This window comes from Pimephales promelas, chromosome 3 (assembly GCF_988280905.1).
Source record: "Pimephales promelas chromosome 3, fPimPro1.hap1.1, whole genome shotgun sequence".
NCBI lineage: Eukaryota > Metazoa > Chordata > Actinopteri > Cypriniformes > Leuciscidae > Pimephales > Pimephales promelas.
In genome coordinates, this window is record NC_142771.1 from 45,425,237 (window position 1) to 45,430,236 (window position 5,000).

The 5,000-nt window shown below is 46.9% G+C and overlaps 26 non-coding genes across 26 annotated transcripts in view; all 26 read left to right on the top strand.

The window, feature by feature from the left end:
• Window positions 1-16: 16 nt before the first annotated feature.
• Window positions 17-135, top strand: LOC148985734 (5S ribosomal RNA). Its single transcript, XR_016166184.1, has one exon. It is a non-coding gene; the product is annotated as a 5S ribosomal RNA (ribosomal RNA).
• A 171-nt stretch (window positions 136-306) lies between these two features.
• Window positions 307-425, top strand: LOC148985735 (5S ribosomal RNA). Its single transcript, XR_016166185.1, has one exon. It is a non-coding gene; the product is annotated as a 5S ribosomal RNA (ribosomal RNA).
• Window positions 426-488: 63 nt separating this feature from the next.
• On the top strand, window positions 489-607 carry LOC148985736 (5S ribosomal RNA). The gene has a single exon (XR_016166186.1). It is a non-coding gene; the product is annotated as a 5S ribosomal RNA (ribosomal RNA).
• A 63-nt stretch (window positions 608-670) lies between these two features.
• Window positions 671-789, top strand: LOC148985737 (5S ribosomal RNA). Its single transcript, XR_016162787.1, has one exon. It is a non-coding gene; the product is annotated as a 5S ribosomal RNA (ribosomal RNA).
• A 63-nt stretch (window positions 790-852) lies between these two features.
• LOC148985738 (5S ribosomal RNA) lies at window positions 853-971 on the top strand. Its single transcript, XR_016166187.1, has one exon. It is a non-coding gene; the product is annotated as a 5S ribosomal RNA (ribosomal RNA).
• A 63-nt stretch (window positions 972-1,034) lies between these two features.
• Window positions 1,035-1,153, top strand: LOC148985739 (5S ribosomal RNA). Its single transcript, XR_016162788.1, has one exon. It is a non-coding gene; the product is annotated as a 5S ribosomal RNA (ribosomal RNA).
• Window positions 1,154-1,216: 63 nt separating this feature from the next.
• LOC148985740 (5S ribosomal RNA) lies at window positions 1,217-1,335 on the top strand. Its single transcript, XR_016166188.1, has one exon. It is a non-coding gene; the product is annotated as a 5S ribosomal RNA (ribosomal RNA).
• Window positions 1,336-1,398: 63 nt separating this feature from the next.
• LOC148985741 (5S ribosomal RNA) lies at window positions 1,399-1,517 on the top strand. Its single transcript, XR_016166190.1, has one exon. It is a non-coding gene; the product is annotated as a 5S ribosomal RNA (ribosomal RNA).
• A 63-nt stretch (window positions 1,518-1,580) lies between these two features.
• LOC148985742 (5S ribosomal RNA) lies at window positions 1,581-1,699 on the top strand. Its single transcript, XR_016166191.1, has one exon. It is a non-coding gene; the product is annotated as a 5S ribosomal RNA (ribosomal RNA).
• Window positions 1,700-1,863: 164 nt separating this feature from the next.
• On the top strand, window positions 1,864-1,982 carry LOC148985743 (5S ribosomal RNA). The gene has a single exon (XR_016162423.1). It is a non-coding gene; the product is annotated as a 5S ribosomal RNA (ribosomal RNA).
• A 63-nt stretch (window positions 1,983-2,045) lies between these two features.
• LOC148985744 (5S ribosomal RNA) lies at window positions 2,046-2,164 on the top strand. Its single transcript, XR_016166192.1, has one exon. It is a non-coding gene; the product is annotated as a 5S ribosomal RNA (ribosomal RNA).
• A 63-nt stretch (window positions 2,165-2,227) lies between these two features.
• LOC148985745 (5S ribosomal RNA) lies at window positions 2,228-2,346 on the top strand. Its single transcript, XR_016162789.1, has one exon. It is a non-coding gene; the product is annotated as a 5S ribosomal RNA (ribosomal RNA).
• A 63-nt stretch (window positions 2,347-2,409) lies between these two features.
• On the top strand, window positions 2,410-2,528 carry LOC148985746 (5S ribosomal RNA). The gene has a single exon (XR_016161349.1). It is a non-coding gene; the product is annotated as a 5S ribosomal RNA (ribosomal RNA).
• Window positions 2,529-2,591: 63 nt separating this feature from the next.
• LOC148985747 (5S ribosomal RNA) lies at window positions 2,592-2,710 on the top strand. Its single transcript, XR_016166193.1, has one exon. It is a non-coding gene; the product is annotated as a 5S ribosomal RNA (ribosomal RNA).
• Window positions 2,711-2,773: 63 nt separating this feature from the next.
• On the top strand, window positions 2,774-2,892 carry LOC148985748 (5S ribosomal RNA). The gene has a single exon (XR_016161109.1). It is a non-coding gene; the product is annotated as a 5S ribosomal RNA (ribosomal RNA).
• Window positions 2,893-2,955: 63 nt separating this feature from the next.
• On the top strand, window positions 2,956-3,074 carry LOC148985749 (5S ribosomal RNA). Its single transcript, XR_016166194.1, has one exon. It is a non-coding gene; the product is annotated as a 5S ribosomal RNA (ribosomal RNA).
• Window positions 3,075-3,137: 63 nt separating this feature from the next.
• LOC148985750 (5S ribosomal RNA) lies at window positions 3,138-3,256 on the top strand. The gene has a single exon (XR_016166195.1). It is a non-coding gene; the product is annotated as a 5S ribosomal RNA (ribosomal RNA).
• Window positions 3,257-3,319: 63 nt separating this feature from the next.
• LOC148985751 (5S ribosomal RNA) lies at window positions 3,320-3,438 on the top strand. Its single transcript, XR_016166196.1, has one exon. It is a non-coding gene; the product is annotated as a 5S ribosomal RNA (ribosomal RNA).
• A 63-nt stretch (window positions 3,439-3,501) lies between these two features.
• LOC148985752 (5S ribosomal RNA) lies at window positions 3,502-3,620 on the top strand. Its single transcript, XR_016166197.1, has one exon. It is a non-coding gene; the product is annotated as a 5S ribosomal RNA (ribosomal RNA).
• Window positions 3,621-3,683: 63 nt separating this feature from the next.
• LOC148985753 (5S ribosomal RNA) lies at window positions 3,684-3,802 on the top strand. The gene has a single exon (XR_016166198.1). It is a non-coding gene; the product is annotated as a 5S ribosomal RNA (ribosomal RNA).
• A 171-nt stretch (window positions 3,803-3,973) lies between these two features.
• Window positions 3,974-4,092, top strand: LOC148985754 (5S ribosomal RNA). Its single transcript, XR_016166199.1, has one exon. It is a non-coding gene; the product is annotated as a 5S ribosomal RNA (ribosomal RNA).
• Window positions 4,093-4,155: 63 nt separating this feature from the next.
• On the top strand, window positions 4,156-4,274 carry LOC148985755 (5S ribosomal RNA). The gene has a single exon (XR_016166201.1). It is a non-coding gene; the product is annotated as a 5S ribosomal RNA (ribosomal RNA).
• Window positions 4,275-4,337: 63 nt separating this feature from the next.
• LOC148985756 (5S ribosomal RNA) lies at window positions 4,338-4,456 on the top strand. Its single transcript, XR_016166202.1, has one exon. It is a non-coding gene; the product is annotated as a 5S ribosomal RNA (ribosomal RNA).
• Window positions 4,457-4,519: 63 nt separating this feature from the next.
• On the top strand, window positions 4,520-4,638 carry LOC148985757 (5S ribosomal RNA). The gene has a single exon (XR_016166203.1). It is a non-coding gene; the product is annotated as a 5S ribosomal RNA (ribosomal RNA).
• A 63-nt stretch (window positions 4,639-4,701) lies between these two features.
• LOC148985758 (5S ribosomal RNA) lies at window positions 4,702-4,820 on the top strand. Its single transcript, XR_016166204.1, has one exon. It is a non-coding gene; the product is annotated as a 5S ribosomal RNA (ribosomal RNA).
• A 170-nt stretch (window positions 4,821-4,990) lies between these two features.
• LOC148985759 (5S ribosomal RNA) overlaps window positions 4,991-5,000 on the top strand; it is a 119-nt gene continuing 109 nt past the window's right edge. The window contains exon 1 of the ribosomal RNA XR_016166205.1: window positions 4,991-5,000. This exon is cut by the window's right edge and continues 109 nt beyond it. This is a non-coding gene — a ribosomal RNA (5S ribosomal RNA).

Genomic DNA, 5,000 nt, shown 5'->3' on the forward strand with positions numbered 1-5,000 from the left:
TTTGGCAGCAGATTTCGCTTACGGCCATACCACCTTGAGAACGCCCGAACTCGTCTGATCTCGGAAGCTAAGCAGGGTCGGGCCTGGTTAGTACTTGGATGGGAGACCGCCTGGGAATACCAGGTGCTGTAAGCTTTATTGTTTAAAAAAAAAAAAAAAAAAAAAGAGTCAATGAAATGTTTCAAAAATCCTAAATTGTCTTTTTTCCCCTCAAAATTCCTGAAATAGTCTCTCAGTTTCTTCAGAAAGCCTGAAAGAGTCTCTTTTTTTTCTTCTTCAAATAGCCCAATTTTGGCTGCAGATTTCGCTTACGGCCATACCACCTTGAGAACGCCCGAACTCGTCTGATCTCGGAAGCTAAGCAGGGTCGGGCCTGGTTAGTACTTGGATGGGAGACCGCCTGGGAATACCAGGTGCTGTAAGCTTTATGTAGTTTACTACCCTAATGTTCTAACCATTCAAATAGCCCAATTTTGGCAGCAGATTTCGCTTACGGCCATACCACCTTGAGAACGCCCGAACTCGTCTGATCTCGGAAGCTAAGCAGGGTCGGGCCTGGTTAGTACTTGGATGGGAGACCGCCTGGGAATACCAGGTGCTGTAAGCTTTATGTAGTTTACTACCCTAATGTTCTAACCATTCAAATAGCCCAATTTTGGCAGGAGATTTCGCTTACGACCATACCACCTTGAGAACGCCCGAACTCGTCTGATCTCGGAAGCTAAGCAGGGTCGGGCCTGGTTAGTACTTGGATGGGAGACCGCCTGGGAATACCAGGTGCTGTAAGCTTTATGTAGTTTACTACCCTAATGTTCTAACCATTCAAATAGCCCAATTTTGGCAGCAGATTTCGCTTACGGCCATACCACCTTGAGAACGCCCGAACTCGTCTGATCTCGGAAGCTAAGCAGGGTCGGGCCTGGTTAGTACTTGGATGGGAGACCGCCTGGGAATACCAGGTGCTGTAAGCTTTATGTAGTTTACTACCCTAATGTTCTAACCATTCAAATAGCCCAATTTTGGCAGCAGATTTCGCTTACGACCATACCACCTTGAGAACGCCCGAACTCGTCTGATCTCGGAAGCTAAGCAGGGTCGGGCCTGGTTAGTACTTGGATGGGAGACCGCCTGGGAATACCAGGTGCTGTAAGCTTTATATAGTTTACTACCCTAATGTTTTAACTATTCAAATAGACCAATTTTGGCAGCAGATTTCGCTTACGGCCATACCACCTTGAGAACGCCCGAACTCGTCTGATCTCGGAAGCTAAGCAGGGTCGGGCCTGGTTAGTACTTGGATGGGAGACCGCCTGGGAATACCAGGTGCTGTAAGCTTTATATAGTTTACTACCCTAATGTTCTAACCATTCAAATAGCCCAATTTTGGCAGCAGATTTCGCTTACGGCCATACCACCTTGAGAACGCCCGAACTCGTCTGATCTCGGAAGCTAAGCAGGGTCGGGCCTGGTTAGTACTTGGATGGGAGACCGCCTGGGAATACCAGGTGCTGTAAGCTTTATATAGTTTACTACCCTAATGTTTTAACTATTCAAATAGCCCAATTTTGGCAGCAGATTTCGCTTACGGCCATACCACCTTGAGAACGCCCGAACTCGTCTGATCTCGGAAGCTAAGCAGGGTCGGGCCTGGTTAGTACTTGGATGGGAGACCGCCTGGGAATACCAGGTGCTGTAAGCTTTATTGTTTAAAAAAAAAAAAAAGAGTCAATGAAATGTTTCAAAAATCCTAAATTGTCTTTTTTCCCCTCAAAATTCCTGAAATAGTCTCTCAGTTTCTTCAGAAAGCCTGAAAGAGTCTCTTTTTTTTCTTCTTCAAATAGCCCAATTTTGGCTGCAGATTTCGCTTACTGCCATACCACCTTGAGAACGCCCGAACTCGTCTGATCTCGGAAGCTAAGCAGGGTCGGGCCTGGTTAGTACTTGGATGGGAGACCGCCTGGGAATACCAGGTGCTGTAAGCTTTATGTAGTTTACTACCCTAATGTTCTAACCATTCAAATAGCCCAATTTTGGCAGCAGATTTCGCTTACGGCCATACCACCTTGAGAACGCCCGAACTCGTCTGATCTCGGAAGCTAAGCAGGGTCGGGCCTGGTTAGTACTTGGATGGGAGACCGCCTGGGAATACCAGGTGCTGTAAGCTTTATGTAGTTTACTACCCTAATGTTCTAACCATTCAAATAGCCCAATTTTGGCAGCAGATTTCGCTTACGACCATACCACCTTGAGAACGCCCGAACTCGTCTGATCTCGGAAGCTAAGCAGGGTCGGGCCTGGTTAGTACTTGGATGGGAGACCGCCTGGGAATACCAGGTGCTGTAAGCTTTATGTAGTTTACTACCCTAATGTTCTAACCATTCAAATAGCCCAATTTTGGCAGCAGATTTCGCTTACGGCCATACCACCTTGAGAACGCCCGAACTCGTCTGATCTCGGAAGCTAAGCAGGGTCGGGCCTGGTTAGTACTTGGATGGGAGACCGCCTGTGAATACCAGGTGCTGTAAGCTTTATATAGTTTACTACCCTAATGTTCTAACCATTCAAATAGCCCAATTTTGGCAGCAGATTTCGCTTACGGCCATACCACCTTGAGAACGCCCGAACTCGTCTGATCTCGGAAGCTAAGCAGGGTCGGGCCTGGTTAGTACTTGGATGGGAGACCGCCTGGGAATACCAGGTGCTGTAAGCTTTATATAGTTTACTACCCTAATGTTCTAACCATTCAAATAGCCCAATTTTGGCAGCAGATTTCGCTTACGGCCATACCACCTTGAGAACGCCCGAACTCGTCTGGTCTCGGAAGCTAAGCAGGGTCGGGCCTGGTTAGTACTTGGATGGGAGACCGCCTGGGAATACCAGGTGCTGTAAGCTTTATATAGTTTACTACCCTAATGTTCTAACCATTCAAATAGCCCAATTTTGGCAGCAGATTTCGCTTACGGCCATACCACCTTGAGAACGCCCGAACTCGTCTGATCTCGGAAGCTAAGCAGGGTCGGGCCTGGTTAGTACTTGGATGGGAGACCGCCTGGGAATACCAGGTGCTGTAAGCTTTATATAGTTTACTACCCTAATGTTTTAACTATTCAAATAGCCCAATTTTGGCAGCAGATTTCGCTTACGGCCATACCACCTTGAGAACGCCCGAACTCGTCTGATCTCGGAAGCTAAGCAGGGTCGGGCCTGGTTAGTACTTGGATGGGAGACCGCCTGGGAATACCAGGTGCTGTAAGCTTTATATAGTTTACTACCCTAATGTTCTAACCATTCAAATAGCCCAATTTTGGCAGCAGATTTCGCTTACGGCCATACCACCTTGAGAACGCCCGAACTCGTCTGATCTCGGAAGCTAAGCAGGGTCGGGCCTGGTTAGTACTTGGATGGGAGACCGCCTGGGAATACCAGGTGCTGTAAGCTTTATATAGTTTACTACCCTAATGTTTTAACTATTCAAATAGCCCAATTTTGGCAGCAGATTTCGCTTACGGCCATACCACCTTGAGAACGCCCGAACTCGTCTGATCTCGGAAGCTAAGCAGGGTCGGGCCTGGTTAGTACTTGGATGGGAGACCGCCTGGGAATACCAGGTGCTGTAAGCTTTATATAGTTTACTACCCTAATGTTCTAACCATTCAAATAGCCCAATTTTGGCAGCAGATTTCGCTTACGGCCATACCACCTTGAGAACGCCCGAACTCGTCTGATCTCGGAAGCTAAGCAGGGTCGGGCCTGGTTAGTACTTGGATGGGAGACCGCCTGGGAATACCAGGTGCTGTAAGCTTTATTGTTTAAAAAAAAAAAAAAAAAAAAAGAGTCAATGAAATGTTTCAAAAATCCTAAATTGTCTTTTTTCCCCTCAAAATTCCTGAAATAGTCTCTCAGTTTCTTCAGAAAGCCTGAAAGAGTCTCTTTTTTTTCTTCTTCAAATAGCCCAATTTTGGCTGCAGATTTCGCTTACGGCCATACCACCTTGAGAACGCCCGAACTCGTCTGATCTCGGAAGCTAAGCAGGGTCGGGCCTGGTTAGTACTTGGATGGGAGACCGCCTGGGAATACCAGGTGCTGTAAGCTTTATGTAGTTTACTACCCTAATGTTCTAACCATTCAAATAGCCCAATTTTGGCAGCAGATTTCGCTTACGGCCATACCACCTTGAGAACGCCCGAACTCGTCTGATCTCGGAAGCTAAGCAGGGTCGGGCCTGGTTAGTACTTGGATGGGAGACCGCCTGGGAATACCAGGTGCTGTAAGCTTTATATAGTTTACTACCCTAATGTTCTAACCATTCAAATAGCCCAATTTTGGCAGCAGATTTCGCTTACGGCCATACCACCTTGAGAACGCCCGAACTCGTCTGATCTCGGAAGCTAAGCAGGGTCGGGCCTGGTTAGTACTTGGATGGGAGACCGCCTGGGAATACCAGGTGCTGTAAGCTTTATATAGTTTACTACCCTAATGTTTTAACTATTCAAATAGCCCAATTTTGGCAGCAGATTTCGCTTACGGCCATACCACCTTGAGAACGCCCGAACTCGTCTGATCTCGGAAGCTAAGCAGGGTCGGGCCTGGTTAGTACTTGGATGGGAGACCGCCTGGGAATACCAGGTGCTGTAAGCTTTATATAGTTTACTACCCTAATGTTCTAACCATTCAAATAGCCCAATTTTGGCAGCAGATTTCGCTTACGGCCATACCACCTTGAGAACGCCCGAACTCGTCTGATCTCGGAAGCTAAGCAGGGTCGGGCCTGGTTAGTACTTGGATGGGAGACCGCCTGGGAATACCAGGTGCTGTAAGCTTTATTGTTTAAAAAAAAAAAAAAAAAAAAGAGTCAATGAAATGTTTCAAAAATCCTAAATTGTCTTTTTTCCCCTCAAAATTCCTGAAATAGTCTCTCAGTTTCTTCAGAAAGCCTGAAAGAGTCTCTTTTTTTTCTTCTTCAAATAGCCCAATTTTGGCTGCAGATTTCGCTTACGGCC